The sequence below is a fragment of the Leiobunum rupestre genome, chromosome 3, assembly GCF_980474605.1.
Source record: "Leiobunum rupestre chromosome 3, qqLeiRupe1.1.hap1, whole genome shotgun sequence".
NCBI lineage: Eukaryota > Metazoa > Arthropoda > Arachnida > Opiliones > Sclerosomatidae > Leiobunum > Leiobunum rupestre.
In genome coordinates this window covers 25,947,593-25,965,204 of record NC_143386.1, presented here as the reverse complement: position 1 = coordinate 25,965,204, position 17,612 = coordinate 25,947,593, and the positions used below count along the sequence as shown (strand labels likewise).

Sequence of the window (17,612 nt, the reverse complement as noted above, 5' to 3'; positions counted from 1 at the left end):
TACGCTAGCGACTGCAACATGAACTGACGAAAATGGTCTTGGAGATAGGGTTGCATTTTGACCAAGGCCTGAACCAGTGGATTTCTTTAAAACGGATATTTTTGGTATTAAGAAGAAACCGTTTCATTGCCACCAAAATATTTTCTGCAATCTTTAAAAACTGAAGCCGGTCATGCCTCCCCGGCGGGGAATTTAACTCAGGTCTTCCGTAAAACAGGCGGTGATACTCAGCACTATACTACCAAGGACCCAAAATATGTCACTTTTCAATTTAAAAAAATTGCCAAAAACCTCCGAAAGTTTCGTTCTAACAACAAGTCAAAAAAGAACATTATGTATCTACCAGGGCTCGAACCTGGGACCTTCCGCGGGTTAGGCGGACGTGATAACCACTACACCATAGATACCCAAAACATTTCACTTTTCAATTTAAAAAAATTGCCAAAAACCTCCGAAAGTTTCGTTCTAACAACAAGTCAAAAAAGAAAATTATGTTTCTACCAGGGCTCGAACCTGGGACCTTCCGCGTGTTAGGCGGACGTGATAACAACTACACCATAGATACCCAAAACATATCACTTTTCAATTTAAAAAAATTGCCAAAAACCTCCGAAAGTTTCGTTCTAACAACAAGTCAAAAAAGAACATTATGTATCTACCAGGGCTCGAACCTGGGACCTTCCGCGTGTTAGGCGGACGTGATAACCACTACACCATAGATACCCGACATAGCCATCGTAAATACGATGAAACTCTTTTAAAAATGGGCAAATTTTCGAGACCGAGAGCCTCCAATTCACTCGTCCACATATCGCTAAAATATCAACCTTCTTTGTATCTATCAGGGCTCGAGCCTGAGACCTTCCGCGTCTAAAGCGGACGTGATAACCACTACACCATAGATACGCTAGCGACTGCAACATGAACTGACGAAAATCGTCTTGGAGATAGGGTTGCATTTTGACCAAGGCCTGAACCAGTGGATTTCTTTAAAACGGATATTTTTGGTATTAAGAAGAAACCGTTTCATTGCCACCAAAATATTTTCTGCAATCTTTAAAAACTGAAGCCGGTCATGCCTCCCCGGCGGGGAATTTAACTCAGGTCTTCCGTAAAACAGGCGGTGATACTCAGCACTATACTACCAAGGACCCAAAATATGTCACTTTTCAATTTAAAAAAATTGCCAAAAACCTCCGAAAGTTTCGTTCTAACAACAAGTCAAAAAAGAACATTATGTATCTACCAGGGCTCGAACCTGGGACCTTCCGCGTGTTAGGCGGACGTGATAACCACTACACCATAGATACCCATCATAACCATCGTAAATACGATGAAACCGTTTTAAAAATGGGCAAATTTTCGAGACCGAGAGCCTCCAATTCACTCGTCCACATATCGCTAAAATATCAACCTTCTATGTATCTATCAGGGCTCAACCTGAGACCTTCCGCGTGTAAAGCGGACGTGATAACCACTACACCATAGATACGCTAGTGACTGCAACATGAACTGACGAAAATGGTCTTGGATATAGGGTTGCATTTTGACCAAGGCCTGAACCAGTGGGTTTCTTTAAAACGGATATTTTTGGTATTAAGAAGAAACCGTTTCATTGCCACCAAAATATTTTCTGCAATCCTTAAAAACTGAAGCCGGTCATGCCTCCCCGGCGGGGAATTTAACTCAGGTCTTCCGTAAAACAGGCGGTGATACTCAGCACTATACTACCAAGGACCCAAAATATGTCACTTTTCAATTTAAAAAAATTGCCAAAAACCTCCGAAAGTTTCGTTCTAACAACAAGTCAAAACAGAACATTATGTATCTACCAGGGCTCGAACCTGGGATATTCCGCGTGTTAGGCGGACGTGATAACCACTACACCATAGATACCCAAAACTTTTCACTTTTCAATTTAAAAAAATTGCCAAAAACCTCCGAAAGTTTCGTTCTAACAACAAGTCAAAAAAGAAAATTATGTTTCTACCAGGGCTCAAACCTGGGACCTTCCGCGTGTTAGGCGGACGTGATAACCACTACACCATAGATACCCGTCATAGCCATCGTAAATACGATGAAACCGTTTTAAAAATGGGCAAATTTTCGAGACCGAGAGCCTCCAATTCACTCGTCCACATATCGCTAACATATCAACCTTCTATGTATCTATCAGGGCTCAACCTGAGACCTTCCGCGTGTAAAGCGGACGTGATAACCACTACACCATAGATACGCTAGCGACTGCAACATGAACTGACGAAAATGGTCTTGGAGATAGGGTTGCATTTTGACCAAGGCCTGAAAAAGTGGATTTCTTTAAAACGGATATTTTTGGTATTAAGAAGAAACCGTTTCATTGCCACCAAAATATTTTCTGCAATCCTTAAAAACTGAAGCCGGTCATGCCTCCCCGGCGGGGAATTTAACTCAGGTCTTCCGTAAAACAGGCGGTGATACTCAGCACTATACTACCAAGGACCCAAAACATATCACTTTTCAATTTAAAAAAATTGCCAAAAACCTCCGAAAGTTTCGTTCTAACAACAAGTCAAAAAAGAACATTATGTATCTACCAGGGCTCGAACCTGGGACCTTCCGCGTATTAGGCGGACGTGATAACCACTACACCATAGATACCCGTCATAGCCATCGTAAATACGATGAAACTGTTTTAAAAATGGGCAAATTTTCCAGACCGAGAGCCTCCAATTCACTCGTCCACATATCGCTAAAATATCAACCTTCTTTGTATCTTTCAGGGCTCGAACCTGAGACCTTCCGCGTGTAAAGCGGACGTGATAACCACTACACCATAGATACGCTAGCGACTGCAACATGAACTGACGAAAATGGTCTTGGAGATAGGGTTGCATTTTGACCAAGGCCTGAACCAGTGGATTTCTTTAAAACGGATATTTTTGGTATTAAGAAGAAACCGTTTCATTGCCACCAAAATATTTTCTGCAATCTTTAAAAACTGAAGCCGGTCATGCCTCCCCGGCGGGGAATTAAACTCAGGTCTTCCGTAAAACAGGCGGTGATACTCAGCACTATACTACCAAGGACCCAAAATATGTCACTTTTCAATTTAAAAAAATTGCCAAAAACCTCCGAAAGTTTCGTTCTAACAACAAGTCAAAAAAGAACATTATGTATCTACCAGGGCTCGAACCTGGGACCTTCCGCGTGTTAGGCGGACGTGATAACCACTACACCATAGATACCCGTCATAGCCATCGTAAATACGATGAAACCGTTTTAAAAATGGGCAAATTTTCGAGACCGAGAGCCTCCAATTCACTCGTCCACATATCGCTAAAATATCAACCTTCTATGTATCTATCAGGGCTCAACCTGAGACCTTCCGCGTGTAAAGCGGACGTGATAACCACTACACCATAGATACGCTAGCGACTGCAACATGAACTGACGAAAATGGTCTTGGATATAGGGTTGCATTTTGACCAAGGCCTGAACCAGTGGGTTTCTTTAAAACGGATATTTTTGGTATTAAGAAGAAACCGTTTCATTGCCACCAAAATATTTTCTGCAATCTTTAAAAACTGAAGCCGGTCATGCCTCCCCGGCGGGGAATTTAACTCAGGTCTTCCGTAAAACAGGCGGTGATACTCAGCACTATACTACCAAGGACCCAAAACATATCACTTTTCAATTTAAAAAAATTGCCAAAAACCTCCGAAAGTTTCGTTCTAACAACAAGTCAAAAAAGAACATTATGTATCTACCAGGGCTCGAACCTGGGACCTTCCGCGTATTAGGCGGACGTGATAACCACTACACCATAGATACCCGTCATAGCCATCGTAAATACGATGAAACTGTTTTAAAAATGGGCAAATTTTCCAGACCGAGAGCCTCCAATTCACTCGTCCACATATCGCTAAAATATCAACCTTCTTTGTATCTATCAGGGCTCGAACCTGAGACCTTCCGCGTGTAAAGCGGACGTGATAACCACTACACCATAGATACGCTAGCGACTGCAACATGAACTGACGAAAATGGTCTTGGAGATAGGGTTGCATTTTGACCAAGGCCTGAACCAGTGGATTTCTTTAAAACGGATATTTTTGGTATTAAGAAGAAACCGTTTCATTGCCACCAAAATATTTTCTGCAATCTTTAAAAACTGAAGCCGGTCATGCCTCCCCGGCGGGGAATTAAACTCAGGTCTTCCGTAAAACAGGCGGTGATACTCAGCACTATACTACCAAGGACCCAAAATATGTCACTTTTCAATTTAAAAAAATTGCCAAAAACCTCCGAAAGTTTCGTTCTAACAACAAGTCAAAAAAGAACATTATGTATCTACCAGGGCTCGAACCTGGGACCTTCCGCGTGTTAGGCGGACGTGATAACCACTACACCATAGATACCCGTCATAGCCATCGTAAATACGATGAAACCGTTTTAAAAATGGGCAAATTTTCGAGACCGAGAGCCTCCAATTCACTCGTCCACATATCGCTAAAATATCAACCTTCTATGTATCTATCAGGGCTCAACCTGAGACCTTCCGCGTGTAAAGCGGACGTGATAACCACTACACCATAGATACGCTAGCGACTGCAACATGAACTGACGAAAATGGTCTTGGATATAGGGTTGCATTTTGACCAAGGCCTGAACCAGTGGGTTTCTTTAAAACGGATATTTTTGGTATTAAGAAGAAACCGTTTCATTGCCACCAAAATATTTTCTGCAATCTTTAAAAACTGAAGCCGGTCATGCCTCCCCGGCGGGGAATTTAACTCAGGTCTTCCGTAAAACAGGCGGTGATACTCAGCACTATACTACCAAGGACCCAAAACATATCACTTTTCAATTTAAAAAAATTGCCAAAAACCTCCGAAAGTTTCGTTCTAACAACAAGTCAAAAAAGAACATTATGTATCTACCAGGGCTCGAACCTGGGACCTTCCGCGTATTAGGCGGACGTGATAACCACTACACCATAGATACCCGTCATAGCCATCGTAAATACGATGAAACTGTTTTAAAAATGGGCAAATTTTCCAGACCGAGAGCCTCCAATTCACTCGTCCACATATCGCTAAAATATCAACCTTCTTTGTATCTATCAGGGCTCGAACCTGAGACCTTCCGCGTGTAAAGTGGACGTGATAACCACTACACCATAGATACGCTAGCGACTGCAACATGAACTGACGAAAATGGTCTTGGAGATAGGGTTGCATTTTGACCAAGGACTGAACCAGTGGATTTCTTTAAAACGGATATTTTTGGTATTAAGAAGAAACCGTTTCATTGCCACCAAAATATTTTCTGCAATCTTTAAAAACTGAAGCCGGTCATGCCTCCCCGGCGGGGAATTAAACTCAGGTCTTCCGTAAAACAGGCGGTGATACTCAGCACTATACTACCAAGGACCCAAAATATGTCACTTTTCAATTTAAAAAAATTGCCAAAAACCTCCGAAAGTTTCGTTCTAACAACAAGTCAAAAAAGAACATTATGTATCTACCAGGGCTCGAACCTGGGACCTTCCGCGTGTTAGGCGGACGTGATAACCACTACACCATAGATACCCGTCATAGCCATCGTAAATACGATGAAACCGTTTTAAAAATGGGCAAATTTTCGAGACCGAGAGCCTCCAATTCACTCGTCCACATATCGCTAAAATATCAACCTTCTATGTATCTATCAGGGCTCAACCTGAGACCTTCCGCGTGTAAAGCGGACGTGATAACCACTACACCATAGATACGCTAGCGACTGCAACATGAACTGACGAAAATGGTCTTGGAGATAGGGTTGCATTTTGACCAAGGCCTGAACCAGTGGATTTCTTTAAAACGGATATTTTTGGTATTAAGAAGAAACCGTTTCATTGCCACCAAAATATTTTCTGCAATCTTTAAAAACTGAAGCCGGTCATGCCTCCCCGGCGGGGAATTTAACTCAGGTCTTCCGTAAAACAGGCGGTGATACTCAGCACTATACTACCAAGGACCCAAAATATGTCACTTTTCAATTTAAAAAAATTGCCAAAAACCTCCGAAAGTTTCGTTCTAACAACAAGTCAAAAAAGAACATTATGTATCTACCAGGGCTCGAACCTGGGACCTTCCGCGTGTTAGGCGGACGTGATAACCACTACACCATAGATACCCGTCATAGCCATCGTAAAAACGATGAAACCGTTTTAAAAATGGGCAAATTTTCGAGACCGAGAGCCTCCAATTCACTCGTCCACATATCGCTAAAATATCAACCTTCTATGTATCTATCAGGGCTCAACCTGAGACCTTCCGCGTGTAAAGCGGACGTGATAACCACTACACCATAGATACGCTAGCGACTGCAACATGAACTGACGAAAATGGTCTTGGAGATAGGGTTGCATTTTGACCAAGGCCTGAACCAGTGGGTTTCTTTAAAACGGATATTTTTGGTATTAAGAAGAAACCGTTTCATTGCCACCAAAATATTTTCTGCAATCTTTAAAAACTGAAGCCGGTCATGCCTCCCCGGCGGGGAATTTAACTCAGGTCTTCCGTAAAACAGGCGGTGATACTCAGCACTATACTACCAAGGACCCAAAATATGTCACTTTTCAATTTAAAAAAATTGCCAAAAACCTCCGAAAGTTTCGTTCTAACAACAAGTCAAAAAAGAACATTATGTATCTACCAGGGCTCGAACCTGGGACCTTCCGCGTGTTAGGCGGACGTGATAACCACTACACCATAGATACCCGTCATAGCCATCGTAAATACGATGAAGCTGTTTTAAAAATGGGCAAATTTTCGAGACCGAGAGCCTCCAATGCACTCGTCCACATATCGCTAAAATATCAACCTTCTTTGTATCTATCAGGGCTCGAACCTGAGACCTTCCGCGTGTAAAGCGGACGTGATAACCACTACACCATAGATACGCTAGCGACTGCAACATGAACTGACGAAAATCGTCTTGGAGATAGGGTTGCATTTTGACCAAGGCCTGAACCAGTGGATTTCTTTAAAACGGATATTTTTGGTATTAAGAAGAAACCGTTTCATTGCCACCAAAATATTTTCTGCAATCTTTAAAAACTGAAGCCGGTCATGCCTCCCCGGCGGGGAATTAAACTCAGGTCTTCCGTAAAACAGGCGGTGATACTCAGCACTATACTACCAAGGACCCAAAATATGTCACTTTTCAATTTAAAAAAATTGCCAAAAACCTCCGAAAGTTTCGTTCTAACAACAAGTCAAAACAGAACATTATGTATCTACCAGGGCTCGAACCTGGGATATTCCGCGTGTTAGGCGGACGTGATAACCACTACACCATAGATACCCAAAACTTTTCACTTTTCAATTTAAAAAAATTGCCAAAAACCTCCGAAAGTTTCGTTCTAACAACAAGTCAAAAAAGAAAATTATGTTTCTACCAGGGCTCAAACCTGGGACCTTCCGCGTGTTAGGCGGACGTGATAACCACTACACCATAGATACCAAAAACATATCACTTTTCAATTTAAAAAAATTGCCAAAAACCTCCGAAAGTTTCGTTCTAACAACAAGTCAAAAAAGAACATTATGTATCTACCAGGGCTCGAACCTGGGACCTTCCGCGTATTAGGCGGACGTGATAACCACTACACCATAGATACCCGTCATAGCCATCGTAAATACGATGAAACTGTTTTAAAAATGGGCAAATTTTCCAGACCGAGAGCCTCCAATTCACTCGTCCACATATCGCTAAAATATCAACCTTCTTTGTATCTATCAGGGCTCGAACCTGAGACCTTCCGCGTGTAAAGCGGACGTGATAACCACTACACCATAGATACGCTAGCGACTGCAACATGAACTGACGAAAATCGTCTTGGAGATAGGGTTGCATTTTGACCAAGGCCTGAACCAGTGGATTTCTTTAAAACGGATATTTTTGGTATTAAGAAGAAACCGTTTCATTGCCACCAAAATATTTTCTGCAATCTTTAAAAACTGAAGCCGGTCATGCCTCCCCGGCGGGGAATTAAACTCAGGTCTTCCGTAAAACAGGCGGTGATACTCAGCACTATACTACCAAGGACCCAAAATATGTCACTTTTCAATTTAAAAAAATTGCCAAAAACCTCCGAAAGTTTCGTTCTAACAACAAGTCAAAACAGAACATTATGTATCTACCAGGGCTCGAACCTGGGACCTTCCGCGTGTTAGGCGGACGTGATAACCACTACACCATAGATACCCGTCATAGCCATCGTAAATACGATGAAGCTGTTTTAAAAATGGGCAAATTTTCGAGACCGAGAGCCTCCAATGCACTCGTCCACATATCGCTAAAATATCAACCTTCTTTGTATCTATCAGGGCTCGAACCTGAGACCTTCCGCGTGTAAAGCGGACGTGATAACCACTACACCATAGATACGCTAGCGACTGCAACATGAACTGACGAAAATCGTCTTGGAGATAGGGTTGCATTTTGACCAAGGCCTGAACCAGTGGATTTCTTTAAAACGGATATTTTTGGTATTAAGAAGAAACCGTTTCATTGCCACCAAAATATTTTCTGCAATCTTTAAAAACTGAAGCCGGTCATGCCTCCCCGGCGGGGAATTAAACTCAGGTCTTCCGTAAAACAGGCGGTGATACTCAGCACTATACTACCAAGGACCCAAAATATGTCACTTTTCAATTTAAAAAAATTGCCAAAAACCTCCGAAAGTTTCGTTCTAACAACAAGTCAAAACAGAACATTATGTATCTACCAGGGCTCGAACCTGGGATATTCCGCGTGTTAGGCGGACGTGATAACCACTACACCATAGATACCCAAAACTTTTCACTTTTCAATTTAAAAAAATTGCCAAAAACCTCCGAAAGTTTCGTTCTAACAACAAGTCAAAAAAGAAAATTATGTTTCTACCAGGGCTCAAACCTGGGACCTTCCGCGTGTTAGGCGGACGTGATAACCACTACACCATAGATACCCAAAACATATCACTTTTCAATTTAAAAAAATTGCCAAAAACCTCCGAAAGTTTCGTTCTAACAACAAGTCAAAAAAGAACATTATGTATCTACCAGGGCTCGAACCTGGGACCTTCCGCGTATTAGGCGGACGTGATAACCACTACACCATAGATACCCGTCATAGCCATCGTAAATACGATGAAACTGTTTTAAAAATGGGCAAATTTTCCAGACCGAGAGCCTCCAATTCACTCGTCCACATATCGCTAAAATATCAACCTTCTTTGTATCTATCAGGGCTCGAACCTGAGACCTTCCGCGTGTAAAGCGGACGTGATAACCACTACACCATAGATACGCTAGCGACTGCAACATGAACTGACGAAAATGGTCTTGGAGATAGGGTTGCATTTTGACCAAGGCCTGAACCAGTGGATTTCTTTAAAACGGATATTTTTGGTATTAAGAAGAAACCGTTTCATTGCCACCAAAATATTTTCTGCAATCTTTAAAAACTGAAGCCGGTCATGCCTCCCCGGCGGGGAATTTAACTCAGGTCTTCCGTAAAACAGGCGGTGATACTCAGCACTATACTACCAAGGACCCAAAATATGTCACTTTTCAATTTAAAAAAATTGCCAAAAACCTCCGAAAGTTTCGTTCTAACAACAAGTCAAAAAAGAACATTATGTATCTACCAGGGCTCGAACCTGGGACCTTCCGCGTGTTAGGCGGACGTGATAACCACTACACCATAGATACCCGTCATAACCATCGTAAATACGATGAAACCGTTTTAAAAATGGGCAAATTTTCGAGACCGAGAGCCTCCAATTCACTCGTCCACATATCGCTAAAATATCAACCTTCTATGTATCTATCAGGGCTCAACCTGAGACCTTCCGCGTGTAAAGCGGACGTGATAACCACTACACCATAGATACGCTAGCGACTGCAACATGAACTGACGAAAATCGTCTTGGAGATAGGGTTGCATTTTGACCAAGGCCTGAACCAGTGGATTTCTTTAAAACGGATATTTTTGGTATTAAGAAGAAACCGTTTCATTGCCACCAAAATATTTTCTGCAATCTTTAAAAACTGAAGCCGGTCATGCCTCCCCGGCGGGGAATTAAACTCAGGTCTTCCGTAAAACAGGCGGTGATACTCAGCACTATACTACCAAGGACCCAAAATATGTCACTTTTCAATTTAAAAAAATTGCCAAAAACCTCCGAAAGTTTCGTTCTAACAACAAGTCAAAACAGAACATTATGTATCTACCAGGGCTCGAACCTGGGATATTCCGCGTGTTAGGCGGACGTGATAACCACTACACCATAGATACCCAAAACTTTTCACTTTTCAATTTAAAAAAATTGCCAAAAACCTCCGAAAGTTTCGTTCTTACAACAAGTCAAAAAAGAAAATTATGTTTCTACCAGGGCTCGAACCTGGGACCTTCCGCGTGTTAGGCGGACGTGATAACCACTACACCATAGATACCCAAAACATATCACTTTTCAATTTAAAAAAATTGCCAAAAACCTCCGAAAGTTTCGTTCTAACAACAAGTCAAAAAAGAACATTATCTATCTACCAGGGCTCGAACCTGGGACCTTCCGCGTGTTAGGCGGACGTGATAACCACTACACCATAGATACCCGTCATAGCCATCGTAAATACGATGAAACTGTTTTAAAAATGGGCAAATTTTCGAGACCGAGAGCCTCCAATTCACTCGTCCACATATCGCTAAAATATCAACCTTCTTTGTATCTATCAGGGCTCGAACCTGAGACCTTCCGCGTGTAAAGCGGACGTGATAACCACTACACCATAGATACGCTAGCGACTGCAACATGAACTGACGAAAATCGTCTTGGAGATAGGGTTGCATTTTGACCAAGGCCTGAACCAGTGGATTTCTTTAAAACGGATATTTTTGGTATTAAGAAGAAACCGTTTCATTGCCACCAAAATATTTTCTGCAATCTTTAAAAACTGAAGCCGGTCATGCCTCCCCGGCGGGGAATTAAACTCAGGTCTTCCGTAAAACAGGCGGTGATACTCAGCACTATACTACCAAGGACCCAAAATATGTCACTTTTCAATTTAAAAAAATTGCCAAAAACCTCCGAAAGTTTCGTTCTAACAACAAGTCAAAACAGAACATTATGTATCTACCAGGGCTCGAACCTGGGATATTCCGCGTGTTAGGCGGACGTGATAACCACTACACCATAGATACCCAAAACTTTTCACTTTTCAATTTAAAAAAATTGCCAAAAACCTCCGAAAGTTTCGTTCTAACAACAAGTCAAAAAAGAAAATTATGTTTCTACCAGGGCTCGAACCTGGGACCTTCCGCGTGTTAGGCGGACGTGATAACCACTACACCATAGATACCCAAAACATATCACTTTTCAATTTAAAAAAATTGCCAAAAACCTCCGAAAGTTTCGTTCTAACAACAAGTCAAAAAAGAACATTATGTATCTACCAGGGCTCGAACCTGGGACCTTCCGCGTGTTAGGCGGACGTGATAACCACTACACCATAGATACCCGTCATAGCCATCGTAAATACGATGAAACTGTTTTAAAAATGGGCAAATTTTCGAGACCGAGAGCCTCCAATTCACTCGTCCACATATCGCTAAAATATCAACCTTCTTTGTATCTATCAGGGCTCGAACCTGAGACCTTCCGCGTGTAAAGCGGACGTGATAACCACTACACCATAGATACGCTAGCGACTGCAACATGAACTGACGAAAATCGTCTTGGAGATAGGGTTGCATTTTGACCAAGGCCTGAACCAGTGGATTTCTTTAAAACGGATATTTTTGGTATTAAGAAGAAACCGTTTCATTGCCACCAAAATATTTTCTGCAATCTTTAAAAACTGAAGCCGGTCATGCCTCCCCGGCGGGGAATTAAACTCAGGTCTTCCGTAAAACAGGCGGTGATACTCAGCACTATACTACCAAGGACCCAAAATATGTCACTTTTCAATTTAAAAAAATTGCCAAAAACCTCCGAAAGTTTCGTTCTAACAACAAGTCAAAACAGAACATTATGTATCTACCAGAGCTCGAACCTGGGATATTCCGCGTGTTAGGCGGACGTGATAACCACTACACCATAGATACCCAAAACTTTTCAATTTTCAATTTAAAAAAATTGCCAAAAACCTCCGAAAGTTTCGTTCTAACAACAAGTCAAAAAAGAAAATTATGTTTCTACCAGGGCTCAAACCTGGGACCTTCCGCGTGTTAGGCGGACGTGATAACCACTACACCATAGATACCCAAAACATATCACTTTTCAATTTAAAAAAATTGCCAAAAACCTCCGAAAGTTTCGTTCTAACAACAAGTCAAAAAAGAACATTATGTATCTACCAGGGCTCGAACCTGGGACCTTCCGCGTATTAGGCGGACGTGATAACCACTACACCATAGATACCCGTCATAGCCATCGTAAATACGATGAAACTGTTTTAAAAATGGGCAAATTTTCCAGACCGAGAGCCTCCAATTCACTCGTCCACATATCGCTAAAATATCAACCTTCTTTGTATCTATCAGGGCTCGAACCTGAGACCTTCCGCGTGTAAAGCGGACGTGATAACCACTACACCATAGATACGCTAGCGACTGCAACATGAACTGACGAAAATGGTCTTGGAGATAGGGTTGCATTTTGACCAAGGCCTGAACCAGTGGATTTCTTTAAAACGGATATTTTTGGTATTAAGAAGAAACCGTTTCATTGCCACCAAAATATTTTCTGCAATCTTTAAAAACTGAAGCCGGTCATGCCTCCCCGGCGGGGAATTAAACTCAGGTCTTCCGTAAAACAGGCGGTGATACTCAGCACTATACTACCAAGGACCCAAAATATGTCACTTTTCAATTTAAAAAAATTGCCAAAAACCTCCGAAAGTTTCGTTCTAACAACAAGTCAAAACAGAACATTATGTATCTACCAGGGCTCGAACCTGGGATATTCCGCGTGTTAGGCGGACGTGATAACCACTACACCATAGATACCCAAAACTTTTCACTTTTCAATTTAAAAAAATTGCCAAAAACCTCCGAAAGTTTCGTTCTAACAACAAGTCAAAAAAGAAAATTATGTTTCTACCAGGGCTCGAACCTGGGACCTTCCGCGTATTAGGCGGACGTGATAACCACTACACCATAGATACCCGTCATAGCCATCGTAAATACGATGAAACTGTTTTAAAAATGGGCAAATTTTCCAGACCGAGAGCCTCCAATTCACTCGTCCACATATCGCTAAAATATCAACCTTCTTTGTATCTATCAGGGCTCGAACCTGAGACCTTCCGCGTGTAAAGCGGACGTGATAACCACTACACCATAGATACGCTAGCGACTGCAACATGAACTGACGAAAATGGTCTTGGAGATAGGGTTGCATTTTGACCAAGGCCTGAACCAGTGGATTTCTTTAAAACGGATATTTTTGGTATTAAGAAGAAACCGTTTCATTGCCACCAAAATATTTTCTGCAATCTTTAAAAACTGAAGCCGGTCATGCCTCCCCGGCGGGGAATTAAACTCAGGTCTTCCGTAAAACAGGCGGTGATACTCAGCACTATACTACCAAGGACCCAAAATATGTCACTTTTCAATTTAAAAAAATTGCCAAAAACCTCCGAAAGTTTCGTTCTAACAACAAGTCAAAAAAGAACATCATGTATCTACCAGGGCTCGAACCTGGGACCTTCCGCGTGTTAGGCGGACGTGATAACCACTACACCATAGATACCCGTCATAGCCATCGTAAATACGATGAAACCGTTTTAAAAATGGGCAAATTTTCGAGACCGAGAGCCTCCAATTCACTCGTCCACATATCGCTAAAATATCAACCTTCTATGTATCTATCAGGGCTCAACCTGAGACCTTCCGCGTGTAAAGCGGACGTGATAACCACTACACCATAGATACGCTAGCGACTGCAACATGAACTGACGAAAATGGTCTTGGAGATAGGGTTGCATTTTGACCAAGGCCTGAACCAGTGGATTTCTTTAAAACGGATATTTTTGGTATTAAGAAGAAACCGTTTCATTGCCACCAAAATATTTTCTGCAATCTTTAAAAACTGAAGCCGGTCATGCCTCCCCGGCGGGGAATTTAACTCAGGTCTTCCGTAAAACAGGCGGTGATACTCAGCACTATACTACCAAGGACCCAAAATATGTCACTTTTCAATTTAAAAAAATTGCCAAAAACCTCCGAAAGTTTCGTTCTAACAACAAGTCAAAAAAGAACATTATGTATCTACCAGGGCTCGAACCTGGGACCTTCCGCGTGTTAGGCGGACGTGATAACCACTACACCATAGATACCCGTCATAACCATCGTAAATACGATGAAACCGTTTTAAAAATTGGCAAATTTTCGAGACCGAGAGCCTCCAATTCACTCGTCCACATATCGCTAAAATATCAACCTTCTATGTATCTATCAGGGCTCAACCTGAGACCTTCCGCGTGTAAAGCGGACGTGATAACCACTACACCATAGATACGCTAGCGACTGCAACATGAACTGACGAAAATGGTCTTGGAGATAGGGTTGCATTTTGACCAAGGCCTGAAAAAGTGGATTTCTTTAAAACGGATATTTTTGGTATTAAGAAGAAACCGTTTCATTGCCACCAAAATATTTTCTGCAATCTTTAAAAACTGAAGCCGGTCATGCCTCCCCGGCGGGGAATTTAACTCAGGTCTTCCGTAAAACAGGCGGTGATACTCAGCACTATACTACCAAGGACCCAAAATATGTCACTTTTCAATTTAAAAAAATTGCCAAAAACCTCCGAAAGTTTCGTTCTAACAACAAGTCAAAACAGAACATTATGTATCTACCAGGGCTCGAACCTGGGATATTCCGCGTGTTAGGCGGACGTGATAACCACTACACCATAGATACCCGTCATAACCATCGTAAATACGATGAAACCGTTTTAAAAATGGGCAAATTTTCGAGACCGAGAGCCTCCAATTCACTCGTCCACATATCGCTAAAATATCAACCTTCTATGTATCTATCAGGGCTCAACCTGAGACCTTCCGCGTGTAAAGCGGACGTGATAACCACTACACCATAGATACGCTAGCGACTGCAACATGAACTGACGAAAATGGTCTTGGAGATAGGGTTGCATTTTGACCAAGGCCTGAACCAGTGGATTTCTTTAAAACGGATATTTTTGGTATTAAGAAGAAACCGTTTCATTGCCACCAAAATATTTTCTGCAATCTTTAAAAACTGAAGCCGGTCATGCCTCCCCGGCGGGGAATTTAACTCAGGTCTTCCGTAAAACAGGCGGTGATACTCAGCACTATACTACCAAGGACCCAAAATATGTCACTTTTCAATTTAAAAAAATTGCCAAAAACCTCCGAAAGTTTCGTTCTAACAACAAGTCAAAACAGAACATTATGTATCTACCAGGGCTCGAACCTGGGATATTCCGCGTGTTAGGCGGACGTGATAACCACTACACCATAGATACCCAAAACTTTTCACTTTTCAATTTAAAAAAATTGCCAAAAACCTCCGAAAGTTTCGTTCTAACAACAAGTCAAAAAAGAAAATTATGTTTCTACCAGGGCTCAAACCTGGGACCTTCCGCGTGTTAGGCGGACGTGATAACCACTACACCATAGATACCCAAAACATATCACTTTTCAATTTAAAAAAATTGCCAAAAACCTCCGAAAGTTTCGTTCTAACAACAAGTCAAAAAAGAACATTATGTATCTTCCAGGGCTCGAACCTGGGACCTTCCGCGTATTAGGCGGACGTGATAACCACTACACCATAGATACCCGTCATAGCCATCTTAAATACGATGAAACTGTTTTAAAAATGGGCAAATTTTCCAGACCGAGAGCCTCCAATTCACTCGTCCACATATCGCTAAAATATCAACCTTCTTTGTATCTATCAGGGCTCGAACCTGAGACCTTCCGCGTGTAAAGCGGACGTGATAACCACTACACCATAGATACGCTAGCGCCTGCAACATGAACTGACGAAAATGGTCTTGGAGATAGGGTTGCATTTTGACCAAGGCCTGAACCAGTGGATTTCTTTAAAACGGATATTTTTGGTATTAAGAAGAAACCGTTTCATTGCCACCAAAATATTTTCTGCAATCTTTAAAAACTGAAGCCGGTCATGCCTCCCCGGCGGGGAATTTAACTCAGGTCTTCCGTAAAACAGGCGGTGATACTCAGCACTATACTACCAAGGACCCAAAATATGTCACTTTTCAATTTAAAAAAATTGCCAAAAACCTCCGAAAGTTTCGTTCTAAAAACAAGTCAAAAAAGAACATTATGTATCTACCAGGGCTCGAACCTGGGACCTTCCGCGTGTTAGGCGGACGTGATAACCACTACACCATAGATACCCGTCATAACCATCGTAAATACGATGAAACCGTTTTAAAAATGGGCAAATTTTCGAGACCGAGAGCCTCCAATTCACTCGTCCACATATCGCTAAAATATCAACCTTCTATGTATCTATCAGGGCTCAACCTGAGACCTTCCGCGTGTAAAGCGGACGTGATAACCACTACACCATAGATACGCTAGCGACTGCAACATGAACTGACGAAAATGGTCTTGGAGATAGGGTTGCATTTTGACCAAGGCCTGAAAAAGTGGATTTCTTTAAAACGGATATTTTTGGTATTAAGAAGAAACCGTTTCATTGCCACCAAAATATTTTCTGCAATCTTTAAAAACTGAAGCCGGTCATGCCTCCCCGGCGGGGAATTTAACTCAGGTCTTCCGTAAAACAGGCGGTGATACTCAGCACTATACTACCAAGGACCCAAAATATGTCACTTTTCAATTTAAAAAAATTGCCAAAAACCTCCGAAAGTTTCGTTCTAACAACAAGTCAAAAAAGAACATTATGTATCTACCAGGGCTCGAACCTGGGACCTTCCGCGTGTTAGGCGGACGTGATAACCACTACACCATAGATACCCGTCATAACCATCGTAAATACGATGAAACCGTTTTAAAAATGGGCAAATTTTCGAGACCGAGAGCCTCCAATTCACTCGTCCACATATCGCTAAAATATCAACCTTCTATGTATCTATCAGGGCTCAACCTGAGACCTTCCGCGTGTAAAGCGGACGTGATAACCACTACACCATAGATACGCTAGCGACTGCAACATGAACTGACGAAAATGGTCTTGGAGATAGGGTTGCATTTTGACCAAGGCCTGAAAAAGTGGATTTCTTTAAAACGGATATTTTTGGTATTAAGAAGAAACCGTTTCATTGCCACCAAAATATTTTCTGCAATCTTTAAAAACTGAAGCCGGTCATGCCTCCCCGGCGGGGAATTTAACTCAGGTCTTCCGTAAAACAGGCGGTGATACTCAGCACTATACTACCAAGGACCCAAAATATGTCACTTTTCAATTTAAAAAAATTGCCAAAAACCTCCGAAAGTTTCGTTCTAACAACAAGTCAAAAAAGAACATTATGTATCTACCAGGGCTCGAACCTGGGACCTTCCGCGTGTTAGGCGGACGTGATAACCACTACACCATAGATACCCAAAACATATCAC

At 42.0% G+C, this 17,612-nt stretch overlaps 34 non-coding genes across 34 annotated transcripts; all 34 read right to left on the bottom strand.

The window, feature by feature from the left end:
- Positions 1-650: 650 nt before the first annotated feature.
- Positions 651-723, bottom strand: TRNAV-AAC (transfer RNA valine (anticodon AAC)). Its single transcript has one exon. It is a non-coding gene; the product is annotated as a tRNA-Val (tRNA).
- Positions 724-833: 110 nt separating this feature from the next.
- On the bottom strand, positions 834-906 carry TRNAL-UAG (transfer RNA leucine (anticodon UAG)). Its single transcript has one exon. It is a non-coding gene; the product is annotated as a tRNA-Leu (tRNA).
- Positions 907-1,237: 331 nt separating this feature from the next.
- Positions 1,238-1,310, bottom strand: TRNAV-AAC (transfer RNA valine (anticodon AAC)). The gene has a single exon. It is a non-coding gene; the product is annotated as a tRNA-Val (tRNA).
- A 1,257-nt stretch (positions 1,311-2,567) lies between these two features.
- TRNAI-AAU (transfer RNA isoleucine (anticodon AAU)) lies at positions 2,568-2,640 on the bottom strand. Its single transcript has one exon. It is a non-coding gene; the product is annotated as a tRNA-Ile (tRNA).
- Positions 2,641-2,750: 110 nt separating this feature from the next.
- On the bottom strand, positions 2,751-2,823 carry TRNAV-UAC (transfer RNA valine (anticodon UAC)). The gene has a single exon. It is a non-coding gene; the product is annotated as a tRNA-Val (tRNA).
- Positions 2,824-3,154: 331 nt separating this feature from the next.
- TRNAV-AAC (transfer RNA valine (anticodon AAC)) lies at positions 3,155-3,227 on the bottom strand. Its single transcript has one exon. It is a non-coding gene; the product is annotated as a tRNA-Val (tRNA).
- Positions 3,228-3,740: 513 nt separating this feature from the next.
- TRNAI-AAU (transfer RNA isoleucine (anticodon AAU)) lies at positions 3,741-3,813 on the bottom strand. Its single transcript has one exon. It is a non-coding gene; the product is annotated as a tRNA-Ile (tRNA).
- A 110-nt stretch (positions 3,814-3,923) lies between these two features.
- Positions 3,924-3,996, bottom strand: TRNAV-UAC (transfer RNA valine (anticodon UAC)). Its single transcript has one exon. It is a non-coding gene; the product is annotated as a tRNA-Val (tRNA).
- Positions 3,997-4,327: 331 nt separating this feature from the next.
- TRNAV-AAC (transfer RNA valine (anticodon AAC)) lies at positions 4,328-4,400 on the bottom strand. Its single transcript has one exon. It is a non-coding gene; the product is annotated as a tRNA-Val (tRNA).
- Positions 4,401-4,913: 513 nt separating this feature from the next.
- Positions 4,914-4,986, bottom strand: TRNAI-AAU (transfer RNA isoleucine (anticodon AAU)). The gene has a single exon. It is a non-coding gene; the product is annotated as a tRNA-Ile (tRNA).
- Positions 4,987-5,096: 110 nt separating this feature from the next.
- Positions 5,097-5,169, bottom strand: TRNAV-UAC (transfer RNA valine (anticodon UAC)). The gene has a single exon. It is a non-coding gene; the product is annotated as a tRNA-Val (tRNA).
- Positions 5,170-5,500: 331 nt separating this feature from the next.
- TRNAV-AAC (transfer RNA valine (anticodon AAC)) lies at positions 5,501-5,573 on the bottom strand. The gene has a single exon. It is a non-coding gene; the product is annotated as a tRNA-Val (tRNA).
- A 513-nt stretch (positions 5,574-6,086) lies between these two features.
- TRNAV-AAC (transfer RNA valine (anticodon AAC)) lies at positions 6,087-6,159 on the bottom strand. The gene has a single exon. It is a non-coding gene; the product is annotated as a tRNA-Val (tRNA).
- A 513-nt stretch (positions 6,160-6,672) lies between these two features.
- TRNAV-AAC (transfer RNA valine (anticodon AAC)) lies at positions 6,673-6,745 on the bottom strand. The gene has a single exon. It is a non-coding gene; the product is annotated as a tRNA-Val (tRNA).
- Positions 6,746-6,855: 110 nt separating this feature from the next.
- On the bottom strand, positions 6,856-6,928 carry TRNAV-UAC (transfer RNA valine (anticodon UAC)). Its single transcript has one exon. It is a non-coding gene; the product is annotated as a tRNA-Val (tRNA).
- A 647-nt stretch (positions 6,929-7,575) lies between these two features.
- Positions 7,576-7,648, bottom strand: TRNAI-AAU (transfer RNA isoleucine (anticodon AAU)). Its single transcript has one exon. It is a non-coding gene; the product is annotated as a tRNA-Ile (tRNA).
- A 110-nt stretch (positions 7,649-7,758) lies between these two features.
- Positions 7,759-7,831, bottom strand: TRNAV-UAC (transfer RNA valine (anticodon UAC)). Its single transcript has one exon. It is a non-coding gene; the product is annotated as a tRNA-Val (tRNA).
- A 331-nt stretch (positions 7,832-8,162) lies between these two features.
- TRNAV-AAC (transfer RNA valine (anticodon AAC)) lies at positions 8,163-8,235 on the bottom strand. The gene has a single exon. It is a non-coding gene; the product is annotated as a tRNA-Val (tRNA).
- Positions 8,236-8,345: 110 nt separating this feature from the next.
- On the bottom strand, positions 8,346-8,418 carry TRNAV-UAC (transfer RNA valine (anticodon UAC)). Its single transcript has one exon. It is a non-coding gene; the product is annotated as a tRNA-Val (tRNA).
- A 647-nt stretch (positions 8,419-9,065) lies between these two features.
- Positions 9,066-9,138, bottom strand: TRNAI-AAU (transfer RNA isoleucine (anticodon AAU)). Its single transcript has one exon. It is a non-coding gene; the product is annotated as a tRNA-Ile (tRNA).
- Positions 9,139-9,248: 110 nt separating this feature from the next.
- Positions 9,249-9,321, bottom strand: TRNAV-UAC (transfer RNA valine (anticodon UAC)). Its single transcript has one exon. It is a non-coding gene; the product is annotated as a tRNA-Val (tRNA).
- A 331-nt stretch (positions 9,322-9,652) lies between these two features.
- On the bottom strand, positions 9,653-9,725 carry TRNAV-AAC (transfer RNA valine (anticodon AAC)). Its single transcript has one exon. It is a non-coding gene; the product is annotated as a tRNA-Val (tRNA).
- Positions 9,726-10,737: 1,012 nt separating this feature from the next.
- Positions 10,738-10,810, bottom strand: TRNAV-UAC (transfer RNA valine (anticodon UAC)). Its single transcript has one exon. It is a non-coding gene; the product is annotated as a tRNA-Val (tRNA).
- Positions 10,811-11,457: 647 nt separating this feature from the next.
- Positions 11,458-11,530, bottom strand: TRNAV-AAC (transfer RNA valine (anticodon AAC)). Its single transcript has one exon. It is a non-coding gene; the product is annotated as a tRNA-Val (tRNA).
- A 110-nt stretch (positions 11,531-11,640) lies between these two features.
- Positions 11,641-11,713, bottom strand: TRNAV-UAC (transfer RNA valine (anticodon UAC)). Its single transcript has one exon. It is a non-coding gene; the product is annotated as a tRNA-Val (tRNA).
- A 647-nt stretch (positions 11,714-12,360) lies between these two features.
- On the bottom strand, positions 12,361-12,433 carry TRNAI-AAU (transfer RNA isoleucine (anticodon AAU)). The gene has a single exon. It is a non-coding gene; the product is annotated as a tRNA-Ile (tRNA).
- A 110-nt stretch (positions 12,434-12,543) lies between these two features.
- On the bottom strand, positions 12,544-12,616 carry TRNAV-UAC (transfer RNA valine (anticodon UAC)). The gene has a single exon. It is a non-coding gene; the product is annotated as a tRNA-Val (tRNA).
- A 672-nt stretch (positions 12,617-13,288) lies between these two features.
- On the bottom strand, positions 13,289-13,361 carry TRNAV-UAC (transfer RNA valine (anticodon UAC)). Its single transcript has one exon. It is a non-coding gene; the product is annotated as a tRNA-Val (tRNA).
- Positions 13,362-13,692: 331 nt separating this feature from the next.
- TRNAV-AAC (transfer RNA valine (anticodon AAC)) lies at positions 13,693-13,765 on the bottom strand. The gene has a single exon. It is a non-coding gene; the product is annotated as a tRNA-Val (tRNA).
- A 513-nt stretch (positions 13,766-14,278) lies between these two features.
- On the bottom strand, positions 14,279-14,351 carry TRNAV-AAC (transfer RNA valine (anticodon AAC)). The gene has a single exon. It is a non-coding gene; the product is annotated as a tRNA-Val (tRNA).
- Positions 14,352-15,949: 1,598 nt separating this feature from the next.
- On the bottom strand, positions 15,950-16,022 carry TRNAV-UAC (transfer RNA valine (anticodon UAC)). Its single transcript has one exon. It is a non-coding gene; the product is annotated as a tRNA-Val (tRNA).
- Positions 16,023-16,353: 331 nt separating this feature from the next.
- Positions 16,354-16,426, bottom strand: TRNAV-AAC (transfer RNA valine (anticodon AAC)). Its single transcript has one exon. It is a non-coding gene; the product is annotated as a tRNA-Val (tRNA).
- Positions 16,427-16,939: 513 nt separating this feature from the next.
- On the bottom strand, positions 16,940-17,012 carry TRNAV-AAC (transfer RNA valine (anticodon AAC)). The gene has a single exon. It is a non-coding gene; the product is annotated as a tRNA-Val (tRNA).
- A 513-nt stretch (positions 17,013-17,525) lies between these two features.
- Positions 17,526-17,598, bottom strand: TRNAV-AAC (transfer RNA valine (anticodon AAC)). Its single transcript has one exon. It is a non-coding gene; the product is annotated as a tRNA-Val (tRNA).
- Between the last annotated feature and the right edge of the window lie 14 nt (positions 17,599-17,612).